The 22,254-nt window shown below is 39.8% G+C and overlaps 1 protein-coding gene across 1 annotated transcript in view; it reads right to left on the reverse strand.

Annotated features, from left to right (window-relative positions):
* ACYP2 (acylphosphatase 2) overlaps positions 1 to 22,254 on the reverse strand; it is a 43,712-nt gene that overhangs the window by 18,168 nt on the left and 3,290 nt on the right. The gene's annotated exons all lie outside the window — the stretch shown is intronic.

The raw sequence follows: 22,254 nt of genomic DNA on the forward strand, positions 1-22,254 counted from the left end.
GTCACAATACCATCACTGTGGCACTGTGCTGTCACAAATTGGCCTCTGGTTCTGAGCCCTATTACCAGAGGGTCCTGCCCGCAGAACTCCAGTCACTGAGCGGGCGATACCAGAGGCTGCATCAAGCTCCAAAGCAGAGCAATTTCTTTGCCCGGGAGGCAGGATGGAGTGCCCACCAGCCAAGAGGCAGCGGCTAATGGGGGGGCTTCACACCATTGAACCGACGGAGGTGGGCCCACCTGAGAGCAAAGACAAGCCCACGGAGATGGATTCAGGGCCCGAGGAAGAGCCAATGGAGGTCGATCCACCTCCACCAGAGCCCAACCCCCGGCAGGTCACCGCTCTCAGGCTGCGTGGGAGGACACCCAGACCCCATCCCTACCATCGCAGCGGGGTGGGGTCCTGTCCACCTCACCCCACATGGCTGCCTCGATGCTGATGCTGAACATCCTATCCTATAAGTACATTATTAGTCAGGACAGCCCCACATTTCAGACCACCTCCTGGGAATTCTTCTTTTGACAGCCAAGGATCCCGTGAACCCCTCCTTCCCATCCCCACCCACTCCCTCACCAAGACCCCCCATCTCTCATTCACCAAGAGGAAGCAGGGAGAGCAGCACCGACATCCTCTGAGCTTCTGCACCGGGGCAACAGGAGGAGTATGGCAGAGGAACCTGATCTGCCTGAGGCCACGAGGAGGGCTCAGAGCTGGTACAGAGGAGGCTGCTGCTCTGGAGAAGCCAAAGACTTGGGTGCTGACAACATTAACCCACAACATTAATCAGAACAGTAAATGCTCCTCTTTTTTTTGTGGATGTTGAATGTCTGTGTGTGGATTCCTGTGTCTGCTCCTGGTCTCCCCAGCATGGGAAAGACATGGCCATATGGGGAGAGGGAGGGACAGCACACCTGACATCCCATGGCAGGCTGAGGGAGCTGTCTTTGGTCAGTGTGAAGGACAGACAGCACAGGGGGGCTGAGTGTTACCTACAGCTGCTGCTGTAGGTATACATATATGCGGCCAAAGAGAATTCTTCTTCCATCAGCACAGCCCAGGCAAGCCAGAAGGTTGGACACCCACATAGTACAGTTTATTTGTTGGTACGTGACCTAGTGTTTCTGGTTTTCTGGTTAGTGATATACCTTGAGAAATTCTGATAGCTCTTTATTGTAATATCCTATTATCAAAGCAGCTGTTGCCACTCAATTGAGACTGCATCACACTTCAGAGTTAAGGTCCACTGAATCTTCTTATTTAGTGTGCATCCTCCCTAACCTTACAGCACCTCCACTGTGAACTACGGGATTTTCTGACCTTGTAGAGTCTAATTAATATGCTAAAATACGTTGAGTTCTTTAAGAAATTCAGGTCCACACCACTCTTCATCTGTAATTAATTTCAAGAAGAAGCAGAAATTCATGACCCTGCATACTCAATTCTGAAATTATTTGTGAATAAGCTGCCTGAAATTACAAACCACAAGCAAGGTTTATCACACAAGCACACATGGCAGTGGGCCACATCTTGCCCTGCACATACTTTTCCAACATCGCCTCTAATGAGTTAATGCCACAGAGAGGAGGACTGGAAGCTCCAGTGTGTCAGCACATGGTCACACACAAAGAAGCAGGCAACGTCTTCATTGTCCATGACAGCAGAAATCTGTCTTCCAGACTCAGAAGGTAGGATCAAACTGATTTAAGGCTGTTCACTGCATCAATGCAACAGCTGAAGGATGCTGTGATCACTTCAGGCACTGGAACTAGTTTCCATGTCCTAACCACTTTTTTTCACCTCCAAACAACCCCATAAATAAATAAATAACTGGGATTGGACAGAACTGACAAAACTTTACTGCAGTTGGGATTATGCCTCGCTGCATTTCCAAGAATCTCCTGGCTCTACTTTGAGCATTAGAGCATGAAGCACTCTGCTTTGAGGTGATTTTGCCAAGGAGCAGAGATGCAGAAATAAGAGGAAGCCCCACATGTACTGCTACACATCTTACTTGGGCAGCAGTGACCACCCAGCCTCATCTCACTGCCAGGATGAAAGCACTGCAAATCCAGATAGAGCTACACATTTGTCACACCAGAGACGATGCAACGTAAACAAGAATCCAATTTAAGTGGTCTTGATACTCTGCCTGTTTTCTGTTTTACTGTCATGCTGAATGTATTAGTTAGCTTTTTTAAAACAATGTCTAAACAACAATAAATCAGATATCAAAATCATTAGAGACTCTGATTAGTTTTGACACTTCTGTCTGGAATTCTTAATCTTCTACTGTTTAGTTCAAAAAAAAAAAAAGGATGTCAGAAAAATACAATAAAAATAAGGTACTGGTAATTCCAAAAACACCACAAGTGATTTTATTTTGTCTCACTAAAACACTGAAAAACCTGAGGAATTTAGCAACTAATGCAGCTAACTAACAATCAGAAATATCAAACCAAGCATGTGCAAGCAAAAGTGCAGTCATCCAGACATGGAAATGTTAACTCTGATCCAGACATGGAAATGTTAACTCTGATCTAAATAGGAAGGGTCTTATAGAAAACAATATCATGTTTCTTTAAGAAGAATCTTACCTATGTCAGGAAACCACTGCTAGTGTGCTCGAACCATAACGAGACTCCTGCAGGATATTAAGGACAGAATTACTGTCACTGGAATACTTTAGTCTGACAAAGTATAATGTGAGACATCTTCATGGTGGAAACAATTTATTTGAATATTTCCAGCTAAGGCAAGGTTCATTTGACTCAGATGCTGATCAATATGCATTTAAAACACTGCCAGAGTATAAAATATTTTTCAGACACTTGGGTTTAAGTTGGGACGTGCCTCAGCCAGTTCAGCCAAGGAGCAACAGCACACAGTGCTTCAGTGATGCCAGCTAGTGCTCTAGGCCACACAACTGGCCTTCCTGTTCCTTCCTCCATGGCTACTTACCACAGAGCAGATCTAGTTTTGTAAGCTAGCCATGATCGAGATGGCACAGATGACAAAGCAATAAATTCTTTATTGAATCATACTTATCTTTGTCCAAAAAAAGTTCTGCAAGTTATTAGATTAGGATTTTAGCAGAATTTAAAAATGTAACACATTTTTTTTAAAGAAAAAACAACACAGATCTGCCACAAATCTGGAGATAAAACTAAGAAAGAGGCTAAGAAAGTGAAGAAGCAAAACTGTAACAACCACTATTCCTTGCTCTGTGCCTAGACACCTCAGTGTAACTCTGAACGCTGCCAGGAGCACTCAGCAATTACTACTTCCATTTATTTTCTGTCATTACATTTAAGACAGAAACTTCCACATCTTTATGCTTTTCCCCCTAGATCTAAATCTGTGCTACTGCTGCCAGTCCCAGAATTTTTGATCCTCTTACTTTTTCTGCAAGGTCAAGTGTTTAAACACTTTTCTAAAAAGTGCTTAAGCAATAGATTAGCTAGAAACAGTCTTGTTACATCTACACTAGCCATGAGCACAGAACATTGGCAGGTCTGGAGAGTATAATGGCTGGTCCTGAACACCTGGCTTCCCCACAGCACTGGATGGAGTTCAGGATGCTGAATGCACACGTAGATCATACACCTCAAAGGATTCCTTCAGCTCCAAGTTACTTCTGCTTTGAGACTATAAACAAACAACATGAGTTCAACCCCAATCAACTAAGATTTCTGAATCCTGGGGGAACAGCAGCTTTAACTCCTGATCTCTAGAAACTAAGAACTACCAAAGGTCAAGTATACATGTGAAAAAAACCATAAGTACCTCCTTGGGCTGTAGATGAACAGAGAAGCTCAGGCAAAGATTCCCAAGTACTGGCTGACACAAGCATAACATGTACCATGTCTGTGGAGCCTACTTCAGTTTGTTCAACTATACCCAGAGACCTGCCCGGGGTGTTTCTGTGCAAGTGCCACATCTTTCTTCCTTTCCACTTTGAGTATGAAAGAGGGTAACAGACCAGTCCTGAGAGTCAGAATCACCAAGGTTGGAAAAGACGTACAAGATCATCCAGTCCAACTGCCCACATATCACCAACACTTCTCACTAAACCATGTTCCTCAACACAATGTCTCAGTGTTCTCTGAATATCTCCAGGGTCAGTGACTCCACCACCCTGTGCAGCTCATTCCAGTGCCTGACCACTCTTTTGGAGAAGTATTTCCTAACATCCAGACTGAATCTCCCCTGGTGCAACTTGAAGTCATTCCCTCTCATCCCATCTGTAGTTATAAGGGAGAAGAGGCTGACCCCCCAGCTCACACAACCTCCCTTCAGGTAGTTATAGAGAGCCTGTAAGACTTCCTTCTTGAAGAGTGACCAGCTGTCCCAAAGCCCTTTGCTGTCCAGGACTGAGTCCCAAGGACCCCACCCTACTAGTCTTCTGAACAATTCAAAGTCCTCCCTCTAGAAGTCCAAGGCAGAAGTTTTGCTGTCCCCCCTCCTGGCTCCACCAAGAATCCAGAACTCTACATGGCCGCTCTGACCAAGACAGCCCCTGACCTCCACATCTCCCACCAGACCTTCTCTGCTTGTGAAAAGTAGGTCTAGCAGGGCAGCTCCTCTGCTAGGCTCTCTCACCAGCTGCAGAAGGAAGTTATCTTCCATATACTCTACAAACCTCCTGGACTCCTTCTGTGCTATGTCATATTCCCAGCATATGTCACAGAAGTTGAAGTTTCCTGTGAGGATAAGGGCTGGTGATGGCATTACCACCTAAATCTTTCCAACTTCTACTTTTAGCTTACTGAAATTTCTGTTTCTATTGAAGCCATCAATCACCTTTATGGAGATCAGAGATTTTAACTGCACTAGGCAATCCCAAAACTGCTTCGCCTTACTTGGAAGAAATTGTCTTCAATATTAGCCACCAAAAGAAATTAAATATTTAAATTCACTATTTTTCTCATGATGTCAGTTCTCTGCAAGTAGGTAGAAAACAGGATTCTGCTAGTCCAGTTGAAAGAAGTATCAAGAAGGCAAAAATACACAGCAACCTCTACATATGCAAGAAGATTGACATCTAGTGTGAAAACACTGAACTACAAAGCCTACACTGCATATAAACAGGGATTAATTTAAAAGAAGCAAAAAAAAGCCTTTTCAAACCACAGGAGAATCAAATCCTCCAAATACAGACTAACCCCATACCCCAACAGTTACACAGCTGAAAATTCTGTGACCAAAGCAATGGCAACTGAAAAGCCCCTTGTAACAGACCGACATGTAACCTTATGCATCATCACTTCAGTTCAGTTGTGGAGATAACTTCTGAGCCACAGAACATTGGTCTGTAGGTGACTTCTGCAGTACAGAATTATCTAGCCAGGGAATATCCAGGTTGCTTCATATCTGTAGCAATGGCAGAAACATTTTTTTGCCAAAGTACAGATACAGAATACTGACAAACTCAGTACTTGCTGTTCAGAAACGTAGTACAACAAATCTACAAAGCATGAAAAAAAAAAGATTGCAAAGAATTCTGTCACATTCACTAAGTTAAAATGGAAAATCTCAGACCGCACCCAGTTCAATTCCTTCACCAATACGCGGGCCATGAGCAAAGGTTAATTCTTCATTATTTTAATTGCATCAGAAATGCTATCTAGCAAAACTCTGGTAACAGCCTGAGTCCAGTAATATGAAGAAATATCATTTCCTCATAGATACTTGCATTGGGAAATCCAATTTCATCCTTCATGTGAATTTGCTTTTCAGTTCCTGGATGTGAAATTAATCTCGTGAGATTTACACCAGCGTATTTAATCTGGAAATACAAATGGCATTTATACACTTCCTGCAGTATTACTTCACTTAAAAAATGAAATATCTTTATTTTAATGCATGATGCTAACTGTAGACTACTTATAGTAACAAAACAGCACAGGCATTTAAAGAATCTATATTCTACTTCTGACAAAGGCAGAAGAGGAGTGCACAGTTTCACAGAATGTCTTGGGTTGGAATGGACTTTAATGCTCATCTAGTTCCAACTCCTCTGCCATTTGTTGGAGTTTACAGCTGAAGAGGGCCCAAATACCTTCATTTCCATGATGCAGGCCACAGAACAACAGGGAACGGTATAACTGTCTCTAGAACATTACTTTCTTTAGCAGAACACACGGATCACAGTAGACAAAGTCCATACTTTGTAGAGCAGATAAAAGACGTTTTGTGGCCAAGACTGAAGGCTATCAACAGAACTATCTCATAATTAAAGTAACCAGACAAAGATGCTTTTGTTCCTCTAGAACGCTTCAGTCACCTTCTTTATCATTTCAGTCTTACATCTAAGTTCACCACAGCACTGGTAGAGACTTTGGAGCTAAGCATTTCCCCAGCAGTTTTATCAGTTCAGGCCTGTTTACACCCTATTCTCACCTGCAGCAATTTTAAACATGGTACGTATCTTAAAAAGCTCACAAAAGTATACTCACAGCAACTCCCAACCCCCTTGTATTTACTATAGCAATATTAGAATCACTTATGATCCCAACAAAACATCCTCATTTACTATCAACAGGTCTGAATATTAGATGCTTCCCATAAACTAGTATTATTAGCCTATTGCTAATATCCACATGACAACCCCTGTCTGTGCAGCCATCCTTGTGCATCAGTGTTGGAAACAGCACTTGGCGCGTGCTTTCAGCCTAAATCAGTCCACAAACCTCCTACTCGAGTATGGAATTACACAGCAGCAGCTGGACTCATTTGAGGTGTTGTCTGTAAGCATGTTCTCACTGCAGGTATTCTTAGAGACAGCGCTCACAGCCTGTCCACCCCCACTTATGCTCACCATATGAACACACGAGATGGATCACAAACATTGCTGCCTCATTTCCCCCTCAGTCACAGACCTCTGCAATTATAAAGCTTTTAAAAGTGTACTGAGGGAAGACAGCAGAAGCATGGAAGCAGTTACGTGTAGGGACAGTGCAACCTAGATACTGGTAAGTTTTTCTTTTTACATGTTTGAATAACCACTCACATTAAATTCCATTCCTCCAAGCAAGGCTCAATGTTTCACTATTTTGCATCTAACATCACCTAATACACCAAATTAATACTGAGGAGAAGTCATGAGCAGACATCTACATGGTAAATGCAAGCATCTGAAGTTAAAAAATCATCTCCCATTAGTTTCCACATTTCCAACTATTAGTTCAACTTAATTTCCTCCTCTTAATGATCTCAAATCCAAAAGCACCACCAGTACATTGTGTCTCCTGATGTTTAATTGCCAAAATTCATAATTTTTCATAAGTAAAATTGATTCTTTAATTTGGCACTGATGCCATAAGCTAATCATTAAACAAATGACAGTGTCTAATGTTGGAGGTATGACCAAAAACCTCAGGGAAACTCACGACTCCAGGGAAGTTCTGAATGATGAGTCCGAGATGAGTGATAATGTCAGGATGAGGTTCTGGAAAGTGTAAATACATCTGGGGAAATGAAATAAAGAGCAGCTCACAGTGCCACTTTTGAAAGGATACACCAGAAAACTAAGCCTACTCACTGAAAACTTTCCTGACAGTAACTATACTGTACACATCAAGTCAACTGGAAAATAGTTTCTTGGCACCATTTAAATCCTACAGAGCTCTGAAGGAAAAGCTAAAAGGAATCTGCTCAATACCAAAGAACTTGCCAATCTCAAATGTACCCAGTTCTGCTTCCTGAACAAACGGTTTTCAGAGATCATAGAAGCAAGCAGACCCTGAGGGAAAAACCCATAACCTGTCAATTTTTGTTTCATGCCAGCAGCCTAACAGTATGAAACTAACTGCACAAATGCCTGATAAAATCAGGACTGGTAATCACTGTTTTTTGAACAAAGATGCCTTCAGACTCTGATGAGTCAACTAAACCTAAAACTTGCTCCTTAGACCTAATTAACCAAGTCTTATACATGACACACGTAATTTGTAATTACTCGTTACTATCAAAATTTATTCCCAGCAAAAGCAGTCTCACCTCCACACATTCATTCTGAAGCTCCAAACCCTTCTCTAGCATCCCTATATATGTACTATCTCCTCGGACACAGTTTAAAGACCATAATTTCAATTAGATAACTCAGGAGAGATTTGTATGCAGGAAGAGAACCACCACACAAACTACAAATTAAATAGTTCCGTACATCCCCCAACACAGAAATTCCACAGTTCAAACATACACTGCAGGAGGTAAATAATAAGGAACACTGAATGAATGAAGAAGTGAAGCAACACGAAATCTGTCACTCTGTGGAGGATCTCTGATTCGGTGAAGCAGTTGATATTTCCCACCATTGTTCACAGGTTCATGAGCTACACACACAACATTGCATTTTAACTTTTTTTTATGAAGTTAAAATACTTGGGGGCCTTCTTTATGTTCAGGCATGGCTCTGGCTGAACACATCACAAAACAGGTCAGAATTCAGCTGCAGCAGTTACTATGAACAATGTTTCAGGGTCTGCTTGTTCTTATTTGTCATTAGTATTGCTACAGTCAGACCCAGAATAAGATTTGAACGTATCTTGGCATTATGTGCACAATTATTTTCTTAATTAGAACTAGTTATCAGATGGAGTTTGGAACAGACTGTGCAGTGAACCTGAACAGACAGAGCACAGACCAAGAAACAGCTGGAAACTATTCGTAATACTCTCAGTATCCTCTTTTCACTGTATATTAGTAATAATCCCACACATTCACATTCATTAATCAAGTGCTGGAGAATCAGGAGAGTGGGCAAAATTTTAAAATAAAATTTTAAAATAAAACAGAGAGGTTTTGCCTTCCTTTGGGTTCTGGTATTACTTTAACAATGCTAATTCTTTTCACAATACACAAGGTTGGAAAAATTTTCTTTTTTTTTAAAGACAGGTTCAATTTCTAGAGAACAGGTTTGTATCAAGGGCTGGGCCCTTCAGAAAAAAGGTCATGGACTGTCACAACAACCTTTAGGTAGCAAAACAGTCAAGTAAGATGCAATCACTGGGTTGTTACTGAATTACGCAGTACCAGTCTGTCTGAAGACAAGCCTCACAAAACTGACTGCTTCCCTTCTCTATGAATTACTTACTTCAAACCTAAAATATACTAAAAACCTGCCAGAGCAATATCCCTCTTCATGTAACTTAAGTTACAGCTTTCTCCCAGATGAGCATTGTTGTTTTCTTCTAATTTTCTTAAAATTAAACTTAACCAAAACTATTCCTCAGATTGTCAGAAGAGAAACCTCTCATCGGCTGTCAAGCTGTAGAGGAGACAGATCAACTGGGAAGGTGAAGAATTTCTGGGCTAAACACTGTTCCTCTTCTACTGGAGAGCAAGAGAATCAAAGAATTAAAATAATTTGGTACATCACTCTCCTGCCTTACTCATTCTTAGCCCTGGTTGTAGATCCTGAACTAACATTTTCTTTTGCATCAGCATTTTTCAGAATTCATCTTCTGCCTTCCTCTGAGTGAACTCCAAAGCTAACAGGTCACTTTTCTTATTCTGTCAGTAATCACACTCACAAGGAGCACATTCACAAGGTCCAGTTTCAAATACTGCCTACAACAGTAGTAATGTACAAATTAATCTAAGTGCAGCAAGTTTTTCCTCAAACACCAGTTATTAAAATGTAAAAGCTTGTTTTTAGAAAAGATAGATAACAGACTTACATTACTCCCATCTTGCTTTCTTTAAATATATTGCCATTTATTTTAGTCATTTTTAAGGTGCAGTTTGCTATAGGCAGGGATTGCAACAGACAGCATTATTAGTATAGTATTAGACAGTATTATTATAGGCAGTACTGCAGTGATACAAAGGACACATTATGTTGCCTGCTGAGGAGAAACATGCAGCACAGCTCTTCCAGTTAAGACTCCTGTATTTAGATATGGCCTTGAGATTGGTTCCAAAAGCCATTGGCATGTTACACTGTGATCCACTTTCACAGCAGGGAAGCAGAGAGAAAAGGGTTACCAACCACCATGCTCTAAACAAGTGTCAACATGAACTTGAAATGGACTGCATGTTCTACCCTCAGGCAAGCCTGTGTCACCTCTGCTCGTGTTCATTTCACTGCTGCTAACTTACACTTGCAGATTTATCTAATCTTGTGACCAGCTGAACATGACAATTCTGGATTATATTTTAGGAGGTGTAGATCAGAGAACTTATTTCTACCTACCGGCAGCTGTTAAAAATTAATACTCATTACATATCAGATATACTTTGACATCAATGCATTATTCAAACTGCTATAAATTCTCTGTCCTTTCCTACTTTGTCCTTTGAGGATTTTCCTAAGGCCAGCAACAAGCAACCACCTACCAGGGAAGCCACAGCTGCAAACAAACAGTTTGCTATCCTGGAATAGATGGCCATACACCAGAGGCACTACACATCTACTGCTTTCTGTGCTCTGCCATTTCTGCCCCTTTATTTCTAAGCCAGGACTTAAAAAAATGCAACTTCAGTCAAGTACCCCACATCTCAACAGCCCATGCCAATACCTCGAGCAGCCAGAGAAAAAGAGTAAGACAACTGCATTTCCCATAACAAGTGCCATGATGCAGTCAGAAATAGGCACAGACAGGGCCTTGCACCAACAGCCCTGCTAAAGGCACCTGGGCCCCATACTCACACAGAAGCTATCCATTTCATAATTAGTGTCACCCTCTCACTAGACACATTAGCTGGTAAAACGTTTAGACAATTTTACTAAGATCTGTTTTCAAATCACATGGCAACAGATCGTTTATACCTTTCTGTAGGGAAAAATCTGCCCAGTGACACAATCCCATTGGAAGCTGAATTTCCATGCAAGATTCCAACTAAACCCATTAAGTTAATCTGTTTCTCCATTTGGGAGGAGTCAGTGAGAGGAGAGCCTAGAGCATATTCTCCTTGGGGACACTGTTGCCAGGTTACAGGCTGGTCTCCAGCAGGAAAGATTCCTCACAGATCCCTGAGCAGGTCACTGCCCTATCCTGTGAGCTCCAGCTCTCCCTGTCGCATCCATTCAAGGGAGTAAGTATTTCACTCCCCTGGGCAAAGCAAACACTGGCACCTATCCCATCAGCATGCTGCTTCACGCCTGGGTACCAAGCGCTCTGTACATTGCAATTCCACTTGTCTCCAGCAGGGACGCCTTACAAGCCTGACAAGTAGAAAGCAGGTAACTGAAGACTTCTGTTTGCTCCCAAAATGAAGCAAAGCATTCAATGTTTCTCATGAGGCAGGGGCCTCAATATTTAGGTTTCTGTCCTTCTACATGTTCCAGTTGTGAACAACACGAAAAATTATTTAACATTAGCTTAAAAACAATAAACCAGGCACTAAATTAAAAGTAATTGTTAGTCTAGACTCAGTGAATGGTTGTGACTAAACTCAGGCAAAGGAACAGCTTTAAGATTAAAATAGCATCCAGTTAAGAAAGAAGTCTACAGGTCCTGTTGTTCTTTGTTTCCTTTGAAGTGTGTCTTAATCCTTGGGTCTCGCAAGTCCTGAGAAATCTGCTGTAATACTTAAACAGCATGGCAGAGAAATCCTGCCTGCTGCTTTGCTCCCACAGCAAAACCCTCCAAGAGGATAATGAAGACAGCATCACATTTCTAAGAGACTTCATGTATGCCTGCTGAGCTGACCTTGTTTACAAGAGCTCAGTGAAACGATTAATTGCTTGTACATTCCACTCCACAATGCTATGGCTGAGAATCTTCTGGCTATACTACCCACCATGGACATTAGCCAAAACAAAAATTCCTACTAATTATACAATTATTAGTAATACTAGCATTTAATAAAAAGAAATTGACAGCTGGCTTACACAACCACTTCATTTCTATTATGCAAGAACTACAAAAGGCGTTTGTTTTCTTATTAATAGCTATAAAATAAGAAGTTGCATGATTTAATTTGAACCACAGAGGATGAAAAGGGCAAAGAGAATAAGTGCTGAAGGACAGGAACAAGAGTCAGGAAACAACCTGAATCTGCAAGATGCTTCTTGCAAGACTGAGCCCATCAGTTTAAATACAGTTTGTCATTTGTGCATTAGTAATTTTACTCCATGGCTTTACTGCTTTACTTTACTATTTGGTAGTAGCCATCAGAATTTTTCCACTTTGGGTCACTTAACATTAGTGAGATTCCGAGAGCAGAAAAAATTTCTGAGCCCAGCTGAAACTGGCTGCTCCAGCTGACCATCAAGAAATCAACTGATAACACAACAGTACAGTTTGAAACAGTGCAAATGGAATTACTGTTCACTAGATAAAAGCACATCGTAACCTGCAGTTTAGAGCATGGTGGTACTCCTCAGTGCTTTATTAACATCACTCATACACAGAACACCAAGAACTTGCTTTAATGATTAGATCAGTCCCAAACCTCCTCAATTCCACTGCAGATTTTCTATATGAGTCTCTACTGATGTTGCTTTGCACCTCAGCTCCTCCGTATATAGCATGTAAATAATGCAGATACCCAACAGAACACTTCTCAGCTTTAACTTCTATTTTAACTCATAGTTGTGCTAGGAATTTAAAAGGTAAGTATTTGCTAAAACTTGCCTCAGCACTCACTGGCAGCAGCCAGTTTCCCTCTGCCACCACTCCTAGAGCACAGAAGCATCTCATTTTCCTCAAGCCTCAGTAACTCTGTAAAACACTAAGCCATCTACACCTTTAAGATCTTAGTCTACACAGACTGAAGGAGAAGTGTAGCTATGCTGTCCATAAAAAGTTACCTAGTGTTGACCTAGACACGTAATTTCAAGGAAATACGTAAAATATGAAATGAGCAAGAGTAGAGGCTCAGGATTTAGTATTTGTATGGCATAACAGGGCTGCAGATTAGTCCATATGTGACAGGCCAAACCTGCTCAGACAGAAAAACATCACAACTGAAATCTCATCGTGATTGCCAGGAAATTTATAAGCTGGAAGAAACTGGTTTTGTTCCAGATGGTATTTTTTTCTAAAATCCTATAGTTTCTAGAGTTTAAATAACGCTTAGAAATTCTGTCTCTATATTTCTACTTTCTCCCCATCTTTTCTACATAGGAAACTGTAACAAGTATCTCATTTTACTTACTACACATACGTGTTTCTTTGTAGAACTACGTGTCTAAAATCTCCCTCTTCCCTCAGAACCACCACTGACAGTTCAAAGAACCTTTTTGCAAAGACGTAATATCAGATGCACATTTCAATTCCTGCTTTACTTTTATGAAGTTCTGAATACCTGCCAGAAACTTACAGAGTCTGAATGTCTTTGTTCCTTTAGCATCAAGGAAACAAGCAGGAAGAGCCCACAGCATCACAACATAAGAGCACAAGTTTGAACACATAAAAAAAGGACTTATCAAAAACAAGCAGAATATTCATTACAGATTAAACAGACAACTATTTCACCCAACCAGAGGAAAAAAACACCATATAAAATACCAGCTTTAAAAAGAAGCCTTCTGATGCAATAATTTACTATGCATTCACTCTGCATCAACTCTAGAGCAAAAGGATATCAGAAACTCAGTCAGAAGACAAAGATACTCTATGACATCCAGCTACAGTGTGACCATCTCCAGCTAATTCCTGGTTCTTGCTAATATCAATTACCGCTTACCTAGAGACAATTCCAGAATCCAGATTAAAAAAAGTCAATTCATTTTCAACTATAATTTGCAGCATTTTTAGCACGACTTGCTGGACAACAGAGTCAGACCCACCCATCTTTGTTAACAGATCCGTTGAGGCATGTCCATCTTGCAATGCGGCTTGAAAACTTGAAAGCGTTCCAATTTATTTTGTTAGAAGCCAGTAACACTTCAGAATTTTGGGGCCAAATAAAGTGTGGTTGCAGCTTTAAAAAGGAAAATTTAAAAATCTACAAACCTGATGAGCATTAGAGTTCTCACTAGCCGTTCCTTTCAGAAGTTGTTGGAAACATCATGTGTGAACTGCAGACAAGATGACAAATCACTGGAGTTCACATGTAATTAATTGCAAGTGTATGTGCCCACATATTTATGCACAGAAGTTTAATCTCCACATTTTCTATATTTCTATTTATCCCTCTCATCTTCTCTGCTACACAAAGCAGAGCTTTGTGTAAGGATGACTAGAAGCTACAAAGTAGCACTGGCATTTGTTTTGAAGCATCTCTTAGAAAGCTCCATCTGCACACAGGATCATTTTTTAAACCATAATCACAATAAATATTCAGACTTAAGTAAGTTTCTTGCTTTTTCAGTAGAGATGAAAGGAGCATCATTTCTGGTTATGCAAGAAAATACCTAAACTGATCATTCAGACAGCAATTCCTTTTACGCATGTTTATAGAACAATCCAATTCAACCTTACAATCCCACTTAACTTTCAACTATGCAGCAGATTTGAGTTGAATGAATACCACAGTCATCTAAACAAATGAAGGCTAGAATAGTCAAGCTAAAGAGGATCTCACATATTAACACTGCTAAGTAACTTTGAAGCATTAAGGCAACATCCTCATGGAACAATGATTTCCAAAGAGGCATGCCACTAGAAATAAAGGAAAATAAGCAGCTCACTCAAGATCACAAAGATCTTTTCCAACATTACTAATACTTCTCAATCTGTAAACTAGAAAGCAGTTTCTGAGGCCCACTTCTGGAAACTCAGGTTTGCTTAAATGCAGGAATATGACCTGGTAGATTCTCTATAAACAGAAGTAGTAAGCAGCAGCATCTTCCCTGTATCTAACTTTTGATCAGAGATCAACCTGCCCACTAGCAATGAGAACGGAAGACGTACAAGAAGCCTTCAGCATCTCCCTACAGAGACCTACAAGGATGCAAATCGTGCAATATATTTAAAACTTTAACAAAGAAAATCAATTACACCCCTGTCAGCAAAGGGAACAGACATCCCTGGCAGCTTCAGAGAGATTAGGTAGAGGCACTCTTCCCTCAACCAAATAACATAAGCTGTTGAAACATGGTCTCCTTCTCCCAATAAAAGAACACATCAAGACACTTGTGTTGATGATGAGACTAAGTTACAGCATGTATTTAGAAGAATAGCTGTGATAATTAAGCACTGCCCTAAATCAGTAACTTCAAACATTAATGAAAACAAGTGAGCTTTAACAAGAACATTTGTTTTGTCCTCAGAAGCGACTGAACTGCTTAGCCTGCACTCCAAACAAAAAGTGACACATAAAAGATGAAGTAAACATGAAGATTCAGAACTAAAAAGACAGCATTCAGTACATCTTAATTAACTATTTGTATTAGAAGCTTGCATTTAGCCTCATTTGTTAAATCAGTATGAACTACATTTTAATCAAAATATATCAATAACATAACACACCGGTGATCAGAAGTAAAAGCAGACACTTTGAAAAGATTATAATTCTACTGACATACTACAAATTCAGAGACTAAATATTAGATGAAGTTTCTACAAGGTCATACGTGACAGTCACCTTTATAACCTAACAAAAGAAATGGGGCCGGGGGAAAATATTATTTTAGCAGTATTCCATATAAAGAATGACATAACCACAGTTAAAAGCTTAATGGTTTATGGCACTCCAAACTAAGGAACTGTTGCAATATAGCACAGTCTAAGGACAGAATCTGTGCAAGGAAATCACTTCTGTTTCCAGCTCTGTTACATTCCAGCAAAGAGCTACACCTCTTCCTTCAACCACTCCTGGGTCACAGCAAGGGAAGCACACATTGCCATGCCTGTGTCTAACAGGAGGGCAGTAGGCCCAATGTAACATAATAAATCTAAGGGCAGAACAAAGGTAACCCACCAAGTAGATTCTGGGTTTGCTGTTGGAAATGCACACCTCCCCATTTCAGCTACTGTTAATATCTTATTGGTTTATACTTAGAAGCCACTAAGAAGAAACTTTGTCTTCTGATTGATCTAATCCATTCCTTGTCCTTTTTACTGAGCACAGCTGCTACAATAAACTAATTCTTCCTTTATTTAGTTCGAGCTGCTAAAACCATGAAAAATAAGTTCTACTTCCTTCATTTTTTTTTCCCCACATCATCAGTACCACTCAGTGATTTTAATTTGCAGTAATTCACAAGCTCCAAGTCTGCTTAAGTGAAACTCTTCAGCTTAGCCTATGAACTTTAAGCAATATTCAATGACAGTTAAAGTAATGCCTCAAACATTCAGTATAGAAGCAATTCAAAGCAAATTAACCAGTACTGGTTAATTGAACCCACAATGAACTGCAAAAGGCCTCTTATTTTTCTTTTCAAACGACTGCTAAGGTTACTGAAATACCACAGGCAAACGACCCTCAGTCATTAATGTAAAAACTACTTTTTACATTATACACATCTCATGAGACAACGCATTTAATACTTTTTCTACTATTCTGCACTTCAGTGAAGAAAAAAAGCTTGAGGAATGATTTTAGCTAACCCCTTGCCCCTCCCCTCAATATGCTTATCACTGTCACTTCCCAAGAACATCACATGCAGGGAATACTTCAGCCACACGATTACAGCACAGAGCTGCCTCACTGAGGAGGCATTAAGGAAGCATTAAGTCACCTGCACCAGAGATGTATTTTCATAGAAAAGCATTGAGAACAAGCATGGCAAAAAGTATTCATTTCTGCTTCCTATAACAGAAGCACATCACGATCAGTGTGTCCTTCACATCACCTGCCTCAAGTCTCATAGCTGCATTTTTGTGCCTACATGCTTCCCCAGATAGCTGGAATGCTAACATTCACCTTGGCCCACCCCTTTCTTTGATCCAAGCTTGATACAACAAGATTTCAGCAGTGCTCATTAAAAATGGCTGGTTGTTAAATCATTCCTGCCATAAATTACATTGTTTTAATAGAAAGAGCCTTGAAAAGGTGAACCTTTACATCTGGAGCCTGTTTTAAGAACTGCATTTGTCTTCAGAGAACTGCAAGATAATTTCACACAGCACACCTGACAACTTGTTTCAGACATAGGACAGACAGCCTAACGATCCCTTTCTTGATAAACCACCTCTGTTACAGTTGACCAAAAGCTTGTTTTTCCTCTCAAAATTTCACTTCCACTGCAACTCACACACCCATTCTCCCTTCTATCTCCAGGACCTCTCCCTAATCCACATTTCCCCCTCTGAACTTTTCACTCAGCTGCCTCTGTGTTCTTCTCAATAGCATGCCACAGGGCATACCATGGATGTCCCCAACACGTCTTCAAGAACTTAAAACCCTTCCTTGTCCACAAAACTGTGCTCTGCCATTTCCACCATTATGCCTATGCAGTCAAATGTTGAGATTGAGATGAAAAGTTTTCACACGGGTATGTTTAAAATGGAGAAAAATCTCAGAACAGACTACAGCTCAGCTCATTTTAAGTATCTAATTTACATTGAGATAAAGTTCTAAGATTTTGCTAAAGGAAATTACTCCGTTAAATATGGACACCTGAGCACTAAAAGTAATAGTGTATTAGCCTTATTTCAGCACACCACAGCTATTCTCTGCAAACAAATCAATTCACATCAAGGAAAAATGTTTTTTTCCTGTACCAGCTGGCTTTGAATGAGTTTCATTGTCATCAGGTACATGCAAAACAGATAAAGAATGACAGATGCAATGTTTACTAGAGGAAATTCTCTCTCCTGCCCCCTCCCCACCCCCGTCTTCAAATGGTATAAAGCTTGATTTTTGTATGCAGACTGGAATCTCTCAAGCCACACTGTTTATATAGTTAATATAAATTCTTCTCAACTGATATAGAGATTAAAAATTAAATCTAAATTAGCATTAGTTTACTAATTTAGAACAACTTCTAAGACAGTAATTTATAATTGAATGCCTTCTTACAAGCAGAAAAATACTCAATGTGTTGTTACACATTATTTGGTCCAAATAAGAAAATAATGCCCTATGATATTACATTTTAAAGAGCTGGCCCAACTTCAAATCTGAATTTGGAGAAATTTACATGCAAGAGCACTGTTTGTTTTTTAGTTGTTTTTTTAAATGGATAACTGATATGTCAGAGTTCAAAAAATTCTCAAAGAAAAATGATTTTCTAGTCTATCAATGCAAGTTGCTATGGCAACAACCACACTGACTGCCAATCCTCTAACCTTTGTGATGAATAAAATGGAAGAAAAAAAAACAAAATCATAAGATATCACAATGAAAGCCCTTGTAGTCTGAGTCTTCCTGTAAAAGGAAACCAAAGGGTTGTCTACCCTATTAAATGATATCTGGACATAAGGCCTTGAGCTACAACCTTATGTCGTGACGTTTTAGAAATACACTGACTCAGCTTCACAACTTTAATATTCTCTGCATTGTACACAGGTAAAAAAAGACTGAAACTGGGCTTTTAGTACCCAAGGATAATGAGCGTTACCTGCACGGAGCTATAGCTATAAACTATTTTATAAAGCTAAAAGACATGGTAGGGAAAAAGGTCACTGTGAAGAAAAGATGGATTCTACCATTAAGAGTAAAAATAGATGCACTCGAAATGAAGCACAAGTGCTTGAAAGTATCTAGAGAACAAACAGCTCCATCTAGAGTTTAAAAAGCAAGGGATATGAAGTTTTACATGTAGAAAGTTCAAGACTAATTAAAAATATCCTTTAAAATGATCAGCACGATATCCAAGTTCACAAAATGAGCTGTTAAATATTTCTTCTTAATTTAGAAGTCACGTATCTTTAAGAACCTAAAAGATATTTTCATCAAAAACAAACTGAAAACAGATCGTGAAACAAAAACACCAAAGAGATGAATAACTACATACTCAAACCTTATACTTTATTTTGATTAAATTAAATAATGCAAAAGCCTAGCCTCAGGCAATTCAGAGTAAACCTTACCTGTTTCCAGTGTGATCTCACCATAGAGCATATCAAAGAAATTAGCCTGCCCACATTAAGTTCAACAAAAACATTTATATCCACACTCAACACTAAAAGAACAGGCCAATAAGGAGTGAAACTTCTGGTATGTGTAATTTCATGCCCCAAACCTCCATGTTTATGGCAGTTTCCACTTATTTCTGCAAAGTCAGAACATCCCTGCTAAGCTGTTACATGTTCCAGAGCAAACTCTGGTTTGCATCTTTTTTTTTTTTTTTTTTTTTTTTTTTTTACACATAATTTATCGTAACTGTATTTTCTGTCTGCAGTGAAACAATTATTTTTATGATTCAGGACAAAATCCAGGCTGCAGCACATCACATTAGGAACGGCAGCAGGCTCAGATAAAGGTCAGTTAGCTTCCCTGGCAGGATGAAAAGAAAACCAAACCTTGCATTTACAAACCCTGTTCTGTGTGCAGAAGGAACACCATTACCTGCAGGAGCACATACACAGTTTCTGGCTGCCTTCCCACACCTACTTCCACATTTCTAATGCACAACATGGTATTTGGCTCCTTACCTTTAAAGGTGGCAGGATTTTCTTTCCTTAAGCTTAAGATCTGCCACATTTCCCTTCAACTGATAGTAAATAAGAGCCCCATCTTTCCCACCTAACCAGAGGACCAAGTTAGCCCTCACAGTCAAGTTAACTGTTCAAACAAAGTGCTTTTGGTAGACATGTGATGTTCTGCTGGGGAGCCAGCACAGAATCAACATACCAGTGTCACTGCTTCTGGGAGATCCTTGCCTCCTCTGCACTCTCCATAAGCCCCTTTCTGTACTACAAACATTATTAGGCCTATAAAGCCACATGTATAATCTCTTTTGTGGGCATATTTTACAAAACATTGAACACTATTTTATAGAGAAATCTGTTCACATATAAAGCACTATTAGAACAGTAAAGCTGAACTTTGAATCCCCAGCAGCAGGTTCCCAGTACCTGTAGGTGTCATGTGCTGCCTACCACCTACCTGCCCAAATGATCTTCAAAACTCATCTTCCCTGACATGCTCTTCCTCCTATCTATTTCACGCTTGTTCTACTCCATCTAAGCCCTACCTACACACTGCATTAAGGCTTAAAATATCACCAGGACCATCCTCAATTCCTCCCAGACTACATTTTACTTTATGGCCTGCATAAAAATCACGCAGAGGCATCAGTTTGAGCCTTTACTGGACCTTTCCTAGCCGTGCCTCAGAATTCAAGTAGCAGTACAGAAGAGAATAAGAAGGGTCAGAAAATCAGGAACAATGGATAGCTGCTGGAAAACCGTTGGGCTTGAGGTCTGCTGCATTTTTGTACCAGAACAAAGACACACTCTGGTTACTAAGTGCCTCATTGTATTTTTCCTCACATATTTACGCTTTCCCTTTATCTTCCTCTCAAGCTCTTATCCTTCTTCCCTCCCTTACTGCTATTTCTACCTTCCTGCATTTTCTAAGATCATCCCTAATCTCTTTATAATCTGTCCTTGTTTCTTATTATAGTATTGTGGGAAAAAAACCCACATTGTTTATGACAGGCCAAACCACTCCTCTTCCCTCCCCCTACAAGCAACGCAATCACCAGTGGAACAATAGTGAAATCATTTCACTACTATTAACAAGCAACTTGTAAAAGTGCTGTGACCTATGAAAATCAGGCAATTCTGTGCCTAAAAGATTAATGGGCAAGCTTGTACAAGTGTGAAAATATGTCCAAAATACACCCTGAAAAAAAAAAAACAGGCTACAAAGGTACAAGATAAGACATGATTTCAATATTTAAATTAGGAAACTGTCTTTAAATATCTTACAGCATTGATTCAGGTACTGTGTTCCTCTAAAAGATGTTCTTTACCATGAAGGTCTCCCAGTTTGAAAGAATTAACACACATTCACATTCTGAAGAGCTGAAAAACAATGCAAAAGAGACCCTACATAGGAAGTTGGTGTCAGAATTTCCTTCTGGTTATTCATCTCAGTGCTAATAGGCATATATTTAAGATGAATGGTTTATTTAAATTATCTGGAGCAATAGCTGATCTTTTTGTTTTCATTCAACCATTCAACACACCATTTTAAATAACCCTTGTAACTATCAACTCATTTACTACTGAAAATGAATTTATCATCTTCCCTTTTCCATGTATCAGAGCCCATAGAGAAATCAAGCAAAACTTCTCCTTCAGCATTTTATCTAGGAAATTTAGTAGCCTGCATCTCAATGTGTACTTTGAAACTGCACTTTGATTTCAGTATCACAGCACTTATTCCCACCTCAAAGCAAAACACAGATTTCCAACTTACAATGAAGAAACAAAGGTTGAAAGTAACTTTTTATTTGCTCTGAATATCACAAACAATGTACATCAAAAGCTTCAACATCACTGTCACTGTCTACTGTCCCAGTCAATGTCTGATGCTATTTCAAGCTGTTAAAGAAAACTGAAAGCTTCCCTTCAGAATAGGCTTTATGCTGTCTCATCCTTCAGAGCAAGCTTAGTCTTGTTAGTCTAATTTTGCAGCTCGGCAATAAGATCTCATGTTACACATACAGACTTTGTGGTGTAGGAGTAAGCAAGGTTTCCTTTAAATGGCATCAACACAAATAACAACGGAAGAACTCTACAGCAATCAAGTTTCATGCAAATAAAGCCACATATCAGCAGTTCTGCTGTGCTCTCACACTGAACTGCTTAGAGTAAGCCTATCAACTTCAGAAATATTCTTGAACACAGAAATCAAACCATGCTTTTTCACGACCCTCTTCAGTGTTACAAATTTACTACAGATGGCACCAATATACTAAATTTTCAAATATCCAAAGATTAAATACAATACATTAACCACCATATCCCAGAAAATAAATATTAAGTTAAGAAACTACTGATGTTTCTCTGGCTTTGATTTACAGTCCAACATAAGCAATCCAATATTAAACTCAAGACCCAAGAAAACAGTTACTACATGTGGGGTAAATAACTCCCAAGGATGGTACTCCGCAAAGAGATAGTATAGGGGATGGTATATTTTAAGTAGTTCTATATAAACAGTATACAAATAATACAAAAGAGAAGATGGCTCACCTTTAGGATGACAAGGCTCACAGGGGACTCCACGTGGGAAGAATCTCCAAGAAGAGATCCTTCCCTGGTGGTGGTCAGCCCTTAAATGGGGTTTGGGAGAGGTGGAGCCAGGCTCCACCCCTTCCAATCACACAGGTATATCACCTTCACCTGTGCCCCCATGGCTGACTCGGTGCTCACCTCAGGTGACCAATCAGTGGTTCAGGCTGTGATTCAACAGTTCCCATACACTACAACTACTTCTGTTATATTAGATAATCACATACAA

The sequence above is a fragment of the Cyrtonyx montezumae genome, unplaced genomic scaffold (assembly GCF_038088225.1).
Source record: "Cyrtonyx montezumae isolate F1298 unplaced genomic scaffold, pur_monq_1.0 scaffold_24, whole genome shotgun sequence".
Classification (NCBI taxonomy): domain Eukaryota; kingdom Metazoa; phylum Chordata; class Aves; order Galliformes; family Odontophoridae; genus Cyrtonyx; species Cyrtonyx montezumae.